This window comes from Bactrocera neohumeralis, chromosome 3 (assembly GCF_024586455.1).
Source record: "Bactrocera neohumeralis isolate Rockhampton chromosome 3, APGP_CSIRO_Bneo_wtdbg2-racon-allhic-juicebox.fasta_v2, whole genome shotgun sequence".
Lineage (NCBI taxonomy): Eukaryota > Metazoa > Arthropoda > Insecta > Diptera > Tephritidae > Bactrocera > Bactrocera neohumeralis.
Genome location: NC_065920.1, coordinates 78413737 through 78428658, shown reverse-complemented (window position 1 = coordinate 78428658; position 14922 = coordinate 78413737). Strand labels below are relative to the sequence as shown.

General features: G+C 34.9%; 2 protein-coding genes and 1 non-coding gene across 3 annotated transcripts in view; 1 reads left to right on the top strand and 2 right to left on the bottom strand.

The window, feature by feature from the left end:
• Positions 1-14922, bottom strand: part of LOC126753192 (40S ribosomal protein S8) — a 390246-nt gene that overhangs the window by 131083 nt on the left and 244241 nt on the right. The window lies entirely within an intron of this gene.
• LOC126753180 (centaurin-gamma-1A) overlaps positions 1-14922 on the bottom strand; it is a 297283-nt gene that overhangs the window by 116782 nt on the left and 165579 nt on the right. The window lies entirely within an intron of this gene.
• Trnal-caa (transfer RNA leucine (anticodon CAA)) lies at positions 12500-12623 on the top strand. Its single transcript has 2 exons — positions 12500-12537; positions 12579-12623. It is a non-coding gene; the product is annotated as a tRNA-Leu (tRNA).

The window sequence follows — 14922 nt, the reverse complement described above, 5'->3', positions numbered from 1 at the left end:
AGAGAAATTGCTTTCGGTATAGTTCATTAAAGACAAAATGGAATTTTTTAGAGCAAAGATAGATCGACTGTAGCAAATATGGTTGATCCAACAACAACATTCCGTTTCCGGTGAGACTCAGAACCGTCGCGACTATTCAGAAAGCTGACGAAAAACGCCTAGTCGGCCACGGAAAATACTTTCAATGAATTGTTCAGCTTCGAAATCAGATTCTTATACATTATGAAACGGTATCGACTGATATTTCAGTAGAGCCTTAGGGCTTGGAGAGATACACTCATATACATCATCATCTTTATCAATAATAATTATTTTATATTTTTGCAAAATGTTGCTATAGATTATAATAGTTTTGTTCACATAACGGTTGTTGGTATCACCTCAGAGTAATTAAGTTAGATATAGATTTATATATATGTATATGTATAAATGATCATAATGAAGAGACGAGCTGTAATCCGGATGTCTGTCTGTCCGTGCGTCCGTCTGTATAAGCTGTAACTTGAGTACAAAATTGTGATATCTATTTGGTATACGTGTTCCTTGGTAAAAAAAAATAAATAAGGATCGTAAATGAGCAAAGTCAGACTACTGCCCTGCCCACAAAGAAAATAAAATTTGCTAATCAGTGCTTTTGACAGCACGAAAATGAGATGCCTTTATGCTGCTATGACTGAATTTCGTATCCCCGCAAAACTAATACGGGACCTCCACTCCGTTGGAGAGATCAGGTGGAGAAGGACCTGGCTGCACTTGGTATCTTGAATTGGCGTCGAACTGCGAAAAGAAGAAACGACTGACGCGCTATTGTAAACTCGGCTATAACCGCGTAAGTAGTGTCTACGCCAATAAAGACGAATAATCACATTTAGATGAATCTGTGGCTTGGAAATCTTTAAAAAGTTGGCGCGGTTCCGCCCCCTAAACATTGAATTTGAAATCCAGGATCGCACAAGAGCGCTTCATAGAAGTCGGTCTCAAAATTGGACAATGGACGCAGCACCTACTTTTAGATAAAACACATAACTCAGGACTTGTTCGACGGATTTCAACCAAATTCGGCATATCATTTTCTCGTATTCGTTTCTGTGCGAAAATGGAAGAAATCGGACAAAAACCACGCCTACTTCCCATATATCATAACTTTAAATTCCATCTATTCTTCCAGGTTTCAGTATATAAATCAAGAACTAATCAATGTACCCGGATAAAACACCCATACTACGTCCTTCCTTACTTGTTTTTAACTATTTTTTATTTAGTTCAGTCTTTCATCTCCTACAACGCCTAGGGCTGCGGCAGTTGGTCTTTGTGCTGATTCTACTATACTAAAGACATTTCAATTACGTTCACATCACTTTGCTTTGGTTTACGTTCAATGTCCTTGTCAGCGTCCTTCGGCACTTTATCTCAGCTCTGTCATGAAAATCACTTTACCTTAGTTGACCCAAATTTCTGCAAAATATATAAGTGTAACGAGCATACACACAATCAAATGACTTCAATTGGCTATTTAGACTTCGAGTTGCTTTTATGTGCCTTCACTAGAATACTCACACACACACACACGTGGATTACATTTTAAATTAGAATCTCTCAGCAGTGTTTGTTTTTCATCTCTTCATTTCTTCAATGCGCTTTATTTCAAAGAAAGTACCATATGCGAATGTGTGTGAGTATGTGAGTTTCGCAAAATCAACACACAACTCTTCGTATGGGAAGGGAAAGTCCTTGCTTTCAATAAATTGCAATTTATATGCTGCATGCCCTAAGAAAGTGAAATTTATGTTTTCAACTAAAATGGGGCATATTTTGTACTTCGATGTTGTTGTTGCTTTCTTTGAAAAGAAAAGTGTCATTAATTTGCCTGCCATCTTACCATTTATGGTCGGTGCATGGTTGTGTCCTTTCGTTTGACGGGAAAATGCTTAAGGTAAGCAGACCGCTTCATTTCGTCCCAACGAAATCGAAAGTTAGCGACAGCTCGCAAAGTAGGTTCTGCTAGTCTTAAATGCATATGTATCAAAATCTACATTCCCATGCCTAACAAGTATGTGTGAATAGAACAGTACAATGAGAGACAATGGCTTGCTAAACGGCGCTGTCCGAATTAAAAATAGCATAACGAATTGTATTGGTTGATTTTCGGAGAGTAAAGTGGGAACTTCTTATGAATGCAAAATTATTTATAATAAGCAGTTGAAATATTTGTTAAAATAGTTATTAGAGTTTTGCTTTAGACAAAATTATTTTCAGATGTTTTAAGAGGCCTTATATTGATATATCAAATCAAAGCTCATAGTGGATGATTCCTTTCCAATCCCACCAAAAACCCTTTGTTATGCTACACGAACTGATACAGCATCGTCTCCGTAAACTGCACAAATTTCATTGGTGGCATCCGTGACATTCTTCCCTTTTTTATACAAATTTCAAAATATAGCGAATTTCTTCATTATTTTCACTCATTGTTGGACAGCTGTAACCTTTTTTCAACTTCTCCGAATTTAATAAAGCTTAAAATCTCACCTTTCCAACACTATATGGTATGACACAATGTGATTGGAGATATACGACTGCAACGACATTTATTGATAAAATACGAAAAGACTTTTTCGACTTTCCTATATGTAAAAATAAATTTTAAGAGTAAAAAATAAAGTAAAATGTGTCTCGCCAACCAATTTATGAAAATTACAATCATTAATTATAAAAACTGTGGCAAAACCAACGTGTCATGTAGTGCCCCATTGCATTGCCAATTATAGCTGCTGATCTTGCATGTGATCTTGCAACTGGAAAAACAGGATCTTGCGGTTTTTCGGTTTTGTGCCTTTAATTTCGCCGATCCGAATGGCCGTGTTTAGAGGTGAATGCAAAAACGAAGCAATAATGAAAGAAGTTGGCAGAGAATACAAACCACGGTGACATAATTATAACAGATCGAGCGAGGCTGGTATGATTAATGATCGCAGATGACAGTGCAAATAACAATTACGAACGCAAAACACTTCAAGCGAGAGTAATAGGTGGGGAGAAGTTAAAGCGATATGAATTATTGTGGTAAACAGTACGCTTCTTCGCTTGGCTAGAGAGCGTGCGACAAACGATCTTGAGACACTTTAAGAAACTAAAGAAAATCATTGAATCGTTTTTGATTGATCGCTATTTGATAACAATTTCATTCATAACTCTATGCTAGCTAACTGCCACTCTTAAAGGTGTACGGATGATATGATCTTCGAGATTCATAAAGTGGTGGAAGCTGGACAAAGATTAGGAAGTCGTGGTATTTTGTAAATGGTGACAACAAAGCAAAGCGGTGACATACAATACTTTTTCTATGTGGTAAAAAATATCAATTACCTGCAGTAATTTGAAGTGCACTCGGGCACTGACAATGGCATGTTCAATTTGATGAAGACTTAAAAGAAGAATTTTGAAAACTCAAAAGAAAAAAATTTCGTTTTTAAACGTCATAAAGCAACAATTAGTGAACGCCCAAAGTGGAATGTTGCAATATAAAAAACGTAACTGTATTTTGGTAGCAGAGCATCTTTTTAAACACATAGCTGCAGCGCGTGATATCCCAAGCCAGAAACACAGTACTTTTCGACTCAAAAGTTGTAATTATTGAGCAAAATCATTCGACCATAACCGAAGCTGATTTGACGAGACAGCAGATGAGTCAAAAGAAAGAGCAGATCATTGCCGCCAAGCAGATTTCAGGATTAGACACATTTGTGTACTAAATTTTGTGCATAAAAAATCCCGAGCATGTAATTGTAGAAAAAATGGAGAAAATGTAGGAAAAACCGCAAAACCCAAAGGTAGCAGCACACACTACGAAGCATAATGGAATAAAGAGAAAAAATTAAAACGGAATGTGTCGAAGACAAACAGGCTGTCAGTCAGACAGCGGCACAGCATCCTTATGAGATTAAGAATGCAAATCAGTGTTTCCAAGCAGGCTAATTCTCTTTTGTGTACAGCGCATGCACCGAGCGTACACACATACATACGACATACATATAGAGGCATGAATACAATGTATTTCTTGGCGATTGTTTGCTCAAACATGACAGCTACATGTCACAGGCTAACGTATTTTCCTGCGGCACGTTGCCTTCGCTGCTCGTCCTCCCTTTAATGGCAAGAAATGGGGCAGCTGCAGTGAGTTCTCTCAGCTATGCATAAATATTCATGTGGTTGTTGTGGGTTACGAGCATGTGAGAATCGAAATTACGCGCGCATTATGACGTTGAACGCGATTTGACTTTCTTCTAAAACATTTTGATTGTTTCCAAGTTTATTTTTCGATTTCATTAACTGGAGTAAAAGATGATTTGACGCAATTTTATGCAGAAACTAATGACGATTATGTTGTGTGTTGTCTTTGTAGTGTACATAGAACAGAAAGTTTTCCTCAAATTAAAGTTATTTGATACATAAAAATTTAAAGACCACGTTAAGAGGAAAATGTTGAGATTACAACTAACGTATCCACATTCAATTAGAGTGATCTTGACCTGGTTCTAAAGGGACGCGGTTCAGTAAATGCAAGGGCGGCTCCAGAAATAGTTTTTGTGGGCCAAGTTTGGAATATCTTTTAAGAACTTCTTCTGTAGTAAATTCAATGTTAAGATTCGTGTGCAGCAACGCCAGGCCTATCAATCTATCTTGAAGCATGTTCGTTCGCAGCCAAATTTTCAATCGGCGAAGTGCCGAAAAAGAACGTTCAGAGCTCATATTCGTCACAGGAAGTGTGCAGGATATGCGAAGAAAGCTATGAATTAAGGGGTATAGGTCTACATCGCAGTTCTTCAACGCTTCCAATGCAGTAGTCGGTAACTTGTTGTCTTTTGACTTTTGCTTCTGCCCTCCAATGGCACTGCCAGTGATCAAGTTCACCTTTGAGCTTCAAACATCGCATGATGTTGTCATTATCCAAAAGGCCTTTTTCCATTTCTTTGGTTTTCAAAGCACATACTTTTTCTAGAAGCAGCAAACTTGATTCTGTCGCCATTTTTTTCGTGCTAAATAGTGGATTGAAAATGTCTCCTCAGCTTTTTGTCTTCGATTTCGGAACATTACAAGCATCGTTCGAATCATGTTTGATGCTTTTGCCAGATCGATCGATTCTTTCTGAAGAATCACGCTGATCGAATGAGTTAAAGATAGAATATCACATAGACAAAAAATCCCAATTAAAAATTGAATTTTGGCCGGCTACAATCAGTATAGTTGCTTTTCCCACTGTTTCCTTATTTTTCCAATTGCTAATTGTTCTATGTTGGGAAACTTGGCGGCTAAACCGCGGAGAATGTATCAATCGATCCGCCACTGGTAATTGACTCGGCTCAAAGCGTTTTGTCGATAAATCAGGATTTTTTGATGCATGGTAAATCACGGTCTCTTCACTCATATTTACAAAAGTACTTTTTCAGCATCACAAAACTTTATTGTTTCAAATATTCATCTTTCCGACAGAGATTCCTGGAATCAGCATCGAAATCCAACTTGTTTATATAGACACTTAAGAAAACTTGTTCACAATACAGTATATATGATTCTTATCGCAACTACTGCTCTATTTTCTTTGTCATACAAATCCCACATGGTGTCCTCCTCACATAAGCTATCTTAGATCAAGAACTCCTGACAGGAAAAACCAAAGTGTGATAAACGAAAACCAATTGTAATGATATTAAAATTCAACAGAGATCGTGTAACTTGGGCTGCTATATTTACATAGATATAACCACAGGAAAACGAAGCTCGTATGAACAGTGATAAAATCTATAACACTAGAAGCACTTGAGCTCAGCGAGCAAAGGTTACACAGTAACGATTAAAGGATAATTGAATTTGAGTAGGTAGCATTAGCATACACATTACTTCGATATTACAAGGGATAAGCGACATATAAGCATTGCTCGAAATACATACTTTTGTACACGCATTTGCAACTGCGAAGATGTAACCCTTTAGCATAAATTTGTAATATAAAAAAACTAAAAAATGTATACATACATATATGTATCTCAGCAAAGAATCTAGTAACCTTAGGAATCTCGAAATCACAATAAATATTGTCAATGACAAAGCACAAGTAGATAAATAGAGCAAAATAAACAAACACAGCTAATTAAACAGCGAAATAAACACGGAAACCGGTTAAGCAATTAATGATACAAATGAGTTGGACCTAAAGAGTATCGAAGGAGACAAGGCCAATAGCAACGAAGATACAAAAGTAATTGAAAGCGCGTCTTTACAGTGGCAATTTCGGCGAACAATGCAAGAGAAATGAAAAAACGAAAGGGGTTTCTTCGTTAAAACTAAAAGAAACGTAAACGTCATTGCATAACAATAACAGCGGCGACAAAGGTGAAAACATTTGACAAAAATGTCAAAGGATAACGGCCAGACAGCGATTGATAGATAGCTTACACAAGGGTTACACCTCGGCAGATTGGAGGTAGAAGGTATTTCTTGAAGTAAAAAAAAATAAGTATCTAGTAAATATTTATAATTTTCTTAAGTCTTTATTTTTGTAGGGATCAGATGCACGGGCAGCTGGCTAATACGACGTGATAGATAAAAACATATAAAAATATTTTAGACATGTAATAATTTTACATTCAACTGAAGGTTTCATGTAGTACAGTTAGAAATAATAGAAACTGGGACCTTCGATTTGCACGAGCTTTTCTTGCGGCGCAGTTTTCACCCGCAAAACCAATCACTTGGTGCCAAGTCCGCACAATAATGTGAATACCTGAAAATCCTCCCGGAGCTTCCAAGACAAGTCATTATCGATATATGAGCCCGACATTGTCTGATGGGGCACAAGTCTTGTTCTATTGATCAAAGTTGGCAGCTGCTGGGTTATCGAAACAGTGCTTACATTATGGTCAAATCACTAGCTGAAAAGCTTTTTGTGTTCGAAATCTAATCTCTCTAACGCCATATAGCGTAACGCTATCGAACTTACACAATGAAAATACAGATGACTAAAACCATATATTTGGAAAATAACTGATTTCTTTTCTTCTTTATTCTTCTTTATTGCTCACTGGAGCTCAGCTGGAGTGTTTTCATCCATCATTTCATCATAGCTGCTGTTTCTTAATTCGCTGAACTATGTCAATGTCGTCTATATCTCATACAGCTCATCGTTCCATTGAATGCGGTATTCGCCGTTGCAAATACGCAAAAGACCATAAATTTTCCGTAGAACCTTTCTCTCGAAAACTCGTAACGCCAGCTCAACAGATGTTGTCATCGTCCATGCCTCTGCACCATATAGCAGGACGGGAATAATGAGTGACTTATAGAGTTTTGTTTTTGTTCGTCGAGAGATGACTTTACTTCTCAATCGCCTACTCAGTCCGAAGTAGCATCTGTTGGCACGACTTATTCTGCGTTGGATTTCGAGGCTGGCGTTGCTGTTAGTGTTATTTATGGTGCCAAGATGACGAGGGCGCCCAGATAAGCGACTGTTGCGTTTTTTCACGCTTTGGAGCAGGTTTCACGTGTGCAGTTCACTCGGCTGACTATCGATTGGACTCCGTTGTGAAATGATGTCATGTTTCATAAATTGTCACATATTGTTGCATTAAATCGATTTTATTACGATTAAAAAGCTTCAGCTCAGGATGCAGATGTTTTTGTTGGATTGTGAGCACAGAGCTTTCACATACCAAAATACTGATTAACAATACATCTAAAACGTTTCTTGGATATTTTAAAAGTCTCAGCTCTCTGGAACAACTTCACTTTACGGGCATCTGATATTATATTGCGGACTTTTTTGTTCGGTGTTCATTTCGCCTCCTTCAAATTTAGCAAACTGCTTTTAAACGGTTGATTTCCCTGGTGAAGATCAATTAAACTATTGGCTTCAAAAAAATTTTTCCCCAAAGATGCAACGTTTAAACTAACACAAGTTGCCCTATTTCATGAACTAATAGATCGACAGCTGTCAAATGTATGTATGTACATACTTTTAGGGGCTTACTCAAAATCAGATAGATTCAATATTAGTGGTACCATCTAGGTGACAGCCTACGAACTTTTCAACCTGCTATGATACCTAAAATAACTAGTCAGTAATTAAGAAGAAGTCAAAAGTGTCAAAGTTTATAGAAGGCTGAAAGTTTGGGCTATACGATACTGTGAAACATAACCACATTAGAAAAAACCAAAGAAAAAACATATAATTAGTTGGTTTTGAATCAACTTGATATGCAGATCATAAATTTAGCATAATGTTGTCAATATTCATGTGAAAACTACTAACACCAACAGTTATTACATCCATCCATGCAGATGTACATATGTATATGCAAAGTCATGTTTCAAAATTTAATTTTTAATAAATCATTCTATGCCGTCTCCGTTCTCAATGTAAAAAGTATCAAATTCAAGTCTGGAATAAAATTATCTTTTACGCATATGCAGCCACCGAATATATGCAAATATCCTTAAGGAAATATAACATTTTAGTGATCTAGCACATCTTCCACTCCACTGAGGCGTTAAGAATGCTTGATTCAAACTAATCAATCACAATTGTTTTGACTGCTTAAATTCATAAAGAGAGAGTCGCTATGCTCACCTTCGTTTTCTCAAGCGAGAAAAATGTCGCTGTCAAACTTCGAACATGTTTAGGCATAAAACCGATATGCAAAATCTAAATGTTTGTGCGCATCAAATCAAAATCAATAATTTATTTTATCATATTTTAACGAACATCCCATATGCGCACATACGAGGCGATTGTATGAGAATTTTAGCTCTAACAGTGATTGACAGCTGTCAAACAACTAATCAGTCAATATTGAAAATGGACGCATGCAAATTTAAACCCTTTTCCCACAAACGAGGGAGCATGGAATAATAAATTGAGGAACACATTGCTCCATTTGCAAATGGAAACATTTTACTGAGAATATTTGAGTAGCGAAGCTGAAAAAATTTTAATGTTGTAAAGAGTTGAAAATGCATTTTTGGTTATTTTTTTAAGTGTCAGTTACTAAAGTGCTAACTTACAGGCATATTTTATGCGAAATATAGGGTAGTCTAAAAAGTCTTTTCGTATTTCTAATCAAACTTCAACTTATTTTTTATATTTATAATGAACTTTAATGAAATATGTACCATTTTGGTCTACAACTTTTTGCCATTTCTCCGCTAGAGACATTATTTCTTCAGTGTAAAACTTTTCTGGTTTCTCGGCGAAAAACTGCGATTAAATTTTTCACAGAGAATTCATGTGGTACCCACACATCGAGCTTCTTTTTGTAGCCAGCCTTTTTTAAATGGTTCAACCCCGTGTGACGATGAATGTTCAGTTCCTTAGCGATGACATGGCTGCTTATTGGACGGTCCTGGCCAATCTTTTCCATAATTTCATCGACTCTTCCAACGATAAGTTGACCAGAGCGAGGTGCATCTTTCACATCGAAATTTCCAGAACGGAAACGAGCGAACCATTGTTGTGCTACACGAACTGATACAGCATCGTCCCCGCAAACTTCACAAATTTCATTGGTGGCTTGCGTGGCATTCTTCCCCGTTTTACAAAAAAAAAATATCAAAATAAAATGTATTTCTTCATTATTTTCAATCATTGAACAGCTGTCACTTTTTTTCAACTTCCACGAATTTACTTTTTTTTTGTTAAATGAAGCTTAAAACCTCACCTTTCAAACACTGTATGGTATGACACAATGTGATTGATAGCACTGGAGATATCTGACTGCAACGCCATTTATTGACAAAATACGAAAAGATTTTTTCGACTACCCAATATTAAAGGGTTAAGGACTCAAGTCTATAATAATTATTATTTTTGTCTTTGAAAATTGTAACATTCCACTAATCACGTTTTCAATAACATCCATTATTTTTAACCCTTACCATGTATAAGTGGTTTTCGAAAAATAATTATGATTTTCTGCGTTTGACCCTTTAATGACTTCAAATTAAAATTTAATCTGCGCAAAATTGCCACTGATTAATGATGCTTCTGATAAGGGGATACAATTCACAGAAGAAACTAAAATTAAATGGAGAACGTTTAGAGCTAATGCGGTTTCCAAATATAATGTCTTTGAAATCAAACGCTTGATATAAATCGTCAATCGAAAAAAACAAAATAGCAAAAGCAACATTTTGCGAAAAACAAGAAAAGTCATTAGCAACCGATACATACAGACAAACATACACATATATACATACATATGTACATACGGTATTTACAAGCGAGTTCCCACCTTTGACACTCGTGGCACTATTTAGCGCGTTTGTTTGCCATTTGTTGAACAGCGGTTTCAATCGTTAATGAGCACGCGACAAACACATATGCAACCATACACCCTACTGATATTAGGGAAATTCCATATGTGTTGCCTTGTTAGTTATAATCTAACCTTTTAGGCTAAAGAAGCCACCAACAACCACACCACTACCACACACGCCACATATAAGCACAACCACCCCTTACTCATATCAAGTTCCATCAATCAATAAATTGATAACATCAAGCGCATTAGTGCCACAAACACGATCAACAGAAATTTGCTGAAGCCACCACCACCACCGCCGCATCCATGTGCACCAGCAGCAGTCAGCAGCGTTATGATAGCAATCAGAGTTTATTGCGAATGCAAAAAGGCAAATTAATAAGTGCACCTTTGTTGCAGGCATCAAAGTCATTAGGTCGCCATTATGCGCGTGCCACACTAATGTTCCGCTGATTGGATGCATTTTGTGGCACTAAAATGCTTTAATTTGCAGATTTTTGACATTTTCGACCTCTAAAGTGTTTTATGCAGCGTTTTGGTTTAGAAAAATGTCACATTTACTCAGGCCGGAAGCGATAGAGCAGTGAAGTCCTCTTAATTGCGTGCATATTTAGTGATTTTTTCAGTTGATTGCATCGAAAAACCAAATGTAGTTGCAATGAAATGAAGTGAAATTATTTGTTACAACAATTTTTTTTTATTTTTGATAGTGATATTTGCGATTTCGATTATTTTTTATTAAAACCTGTTCGTGAGAAGGAACGCCAAAAATCTTCGAAGACCTTGAATTGTAGACTTTGCTCGGTTGAGGATCCGTGAAGGGAAAGCTTCAGCATTGGGAGCCACCCTCCAAGCCATTTCAAGGCGACTAAATGCGTTGGGAATGACTCAAAAACAACCTTCCTTAAGACCGCATTATCCGGAGTGGCATGAAAATAAACATTAAAAACCTACCTGGAAACGCTTAAATGGAAAGTCCAACCCCACCTGCTATATTCCCCAGATATTGCACTGTCCGACTACTATTTGTTTGGTTCGATAGCACATGATCTGGCTCAGAAGCAGTCCCATTAACAACTTCAACTTCAAAAAATGGCTTTATTCTTAGATAGCATTACAACATTAACAGTTTTACTGTAAAATGTTCGAGTTTTCCGAAAGAAGGGAGAATGTTTATTATTTGAATTCGGTTTTCGAAAAAAAATGGCTCATGGTCTGTCTCAGTAAAGAAGTACCACTAACAAGAACGCACATCAAGATAACTGGTGGTGATCCGATTGCTATTAAAAAATTATATAGTTTTCCATACAAAAAAACCTGAACAAAAATCATTTTTTACGAACGCCAAAAACCCAATTTGATTGTTGTGTTTCGCGGTTTTCAATTTTCTTTATTTCTGACCCTAGGTAATTTTTAGGACAATATCCCCAACAAAGAATTTTTTTTCTCACCCCCAGACAATAAAATTTATCCATTGCAGTGTAATAAAAATATCTAAAAATATATCATACAAATTTAGAGATTTTTTTTTTTTTGTTCAAAAAATCATCGTTCTTAGGCTGTTGCACTAGGTGTGCCCTAAATTTAAATTTTGTTCAGATTAAAATAAATTTCAATTAACTAAAACTCGGAGAAATATAAAATAATTCGCTTGTTAAAGTATCATGCTCGTGGCTCAGCTTGCATACGTTTCAAGTTTGTAATGCTGTGTGACCTGGTTCGAAACCCATTCAACCAAATTTGAATATTTTATTAATTTCACTCTTGTCAGATGTTGTTATTTTTAACTCAATTATTTTTTAACAAATTTTAATTTTTCAACAGTAAATTAACGCAATCTGTTTAGAGTTATTATATGTGGCCTGGTCTACGGAAAGGGGGCTTAGGTGTCAAAAAATCAATTTTCACTTTTTAGTTGATTCGGATGGAAGATGAGATTTTTAACAGCTGTTTCCCAGAAAACTAGTTTTCGCACGTTAGCTCCCTTTTCCTTTTTCGTAGACCAGGTCACATATAGTACATAGTGTGTGGCAAATAGATATGAAAGATATTTTGAGGTAATTTATTAATATAATTTAATTGCCTTTTAATTATTCAACAATTCAAATATCCACATAATATTTATTTTAGTATTTATCATCATTATTATCGAATGTCTACCTACTGCTTACTTAAGTCGTCAATATGTCAGGATGGCCGAGCGGTCTAAGGCGCCAGACTCAAGTGTAATAACTTGCCTGTAGTGATATGGGTTGTTTCGGAGCGTTCTGGTCCTCTCTGAGGGCGTGGGTTCGAATCCCACTTCTGACAAGATATTTTTTACAATGTAATAATCGAACATTTTAGAGAATATTTCATGCTAAATAGTTATTTACAATAGCATAAAGAAAGCTAAGCGTACTATAATTAGATCAAAATAAAAATTAAGGCAAAAGGAATAAGAAAACAAAAACAATTTTCAAAAATTAAAAAAAAAAACAAATTTCAAAAATTAAAAAAAAACAATTTTCAAAAATTAAAAAAAACAATTTTCAAAAATAAAAAAAACCATTTTCAAAAATAAAAAAACAATTTTCAAAAATAAAAAAAAACAATTTTCAAAAATAAAAAAAACATTTTTCAAAAATAAAAAAAACAATTTTCAAAAACAAAAAAAAAACAATTTTCAAAAATAAAAAAAAAATTTCAAAAAAAAACAATTTTCAAAAATTAAAAAAAACAGTTTTCGAAAATTAAAAAAAAAACATTTTCAAAAATTAAAAAAAAAACAATTTTCAAAAATTAAAAAAAAAAAAAAAAAAAAAAAAAAAAACAAAAAAAAAACAATTTTCAAAAATTAAAAAAAAACAATTTTCAAAAATTAAAAAAAAACAAAAACAATTTTAAAGAATTAAAAAAAAACAAAAACAATTTTGAAATATTAAAAAAATTAAAAAAAATTTAAAAATAAATTTAAGAAATTTAAAAAAATTAACAATTTATCTTTAAATAATTAAAATACAATAAAATATTAAAATTTTAAAAATTAGTAAAAAAAAACAAGAAAAAAGTTTAAAAAATGTTAATAATCAGTAATATAAACGTGAGACAGTTTTAGAATAATAAAATATGTATAAGGTAACCTATTTTGCTGCCATATGTGCAGGAATTCAAAAAAGAGGCCTTGTAATCAAAATATAGGTATTTCATTCATACACACACGGCTATTGGCCACCCTAAGCAAAATATGAAATAAAAACTGTAGGTAAAAATCGCCCTCTCATAATTCAAGGGAATATGACACTTTCGATTTATGACATTTAATAATATGACACAGCATACCCAGACACAAGGCCAACCGCAAACAAAGTCCACGGCATTATCAACCGCAAGGACATTTCGCAAAATCTTAATAAGCGCGAAGCGATATTTCAAAAATTTTATGATTTCAATGAGTGAGTGAGAAATTAACCAAGGGATAAACATGGATATTATTGTACTTAAGTAAGGGCTAGGCAATTGAAATTAAAGGAGAATGGAGAATAACAATTTCGCACATTAAAACAATTTGCGATGGATTGGCAATAAATCAAAAAAATTAAAAAAAGGAACAGTAAAGACTATATACAATAGAGTTGAGAAAAATTTCATGTCTTACGGATAAAAAATATTTATGAATTCTTGTACAGGCGCCTAGCCATTTCAAGAAAGATTTTTACAAAAGGTGATGTCGCATAGAAGATTTGCTTCAAATGTTCCAACTAACAGTAAATCTAAACGATTTTTAATCTGAGTAATCACCAAGGAACAACATTAGACTATAAAACAGTTAGCTTTAATGCTATTGTGCTTGCTAAGTCAATTAAAAAATTTCTTTGATTCTCCAACAGGGTAGCTTACATTAGAAGCAGTAAAGGGGTAGGTATATGTATGTGTCATACTTAAATAAAGTAGCAGTCCGAGTACTGAAATGTGTGTAATTGATATCTAGACATTCATAGAGCAGAAATAAACCAGAAGGAACTACGCAACAACCAAGAAAGGCGCAAGAATGCTGGAAAAGCGCATCCGCGATCAGGCTAACCGGTAAATAAAATTATAGCACTCCGTGCAAACGAAAAGAAATATTACGAAATGACGAGTAAATGTCTATTGAAGCGGAAAATCGCAGACAGTTGCCAACAAGTTCAGTTTATATATGTATAATCTAAATTTCACTTTATAGAAAAGGGTTATGTAATTTTCAGCAGTTCTAAGCAGCATCACCAAAAAACCCTAACACGGACGGAGAGAAGCGAAGGGATCATCAAGATTGACACTTTAGTATCAAGAGAGAATACATTGAAGTATGTGAAGAATAGTAGCGCATACTAAATTATAAATATTTACAAAGTAAAGAATGGTGTGAAAGAAAAAATTTACAACAATTTGCAGTAAATAGAAAAACTGTAAGCAAGAAGGTTAGGTATTCTCCAGCTTAAATATTGTTGTATTAAAATGTCACTTGTCAAATTTTCGATTGGAGGAAGTGACACTCTTATCAGACCTAACTCAAACGAGAATGAAAGTGTCAGCAGTGCGTACCATATAATGATTCCGTGTTGAGGATCCTTAAGAATTACACTCAAAT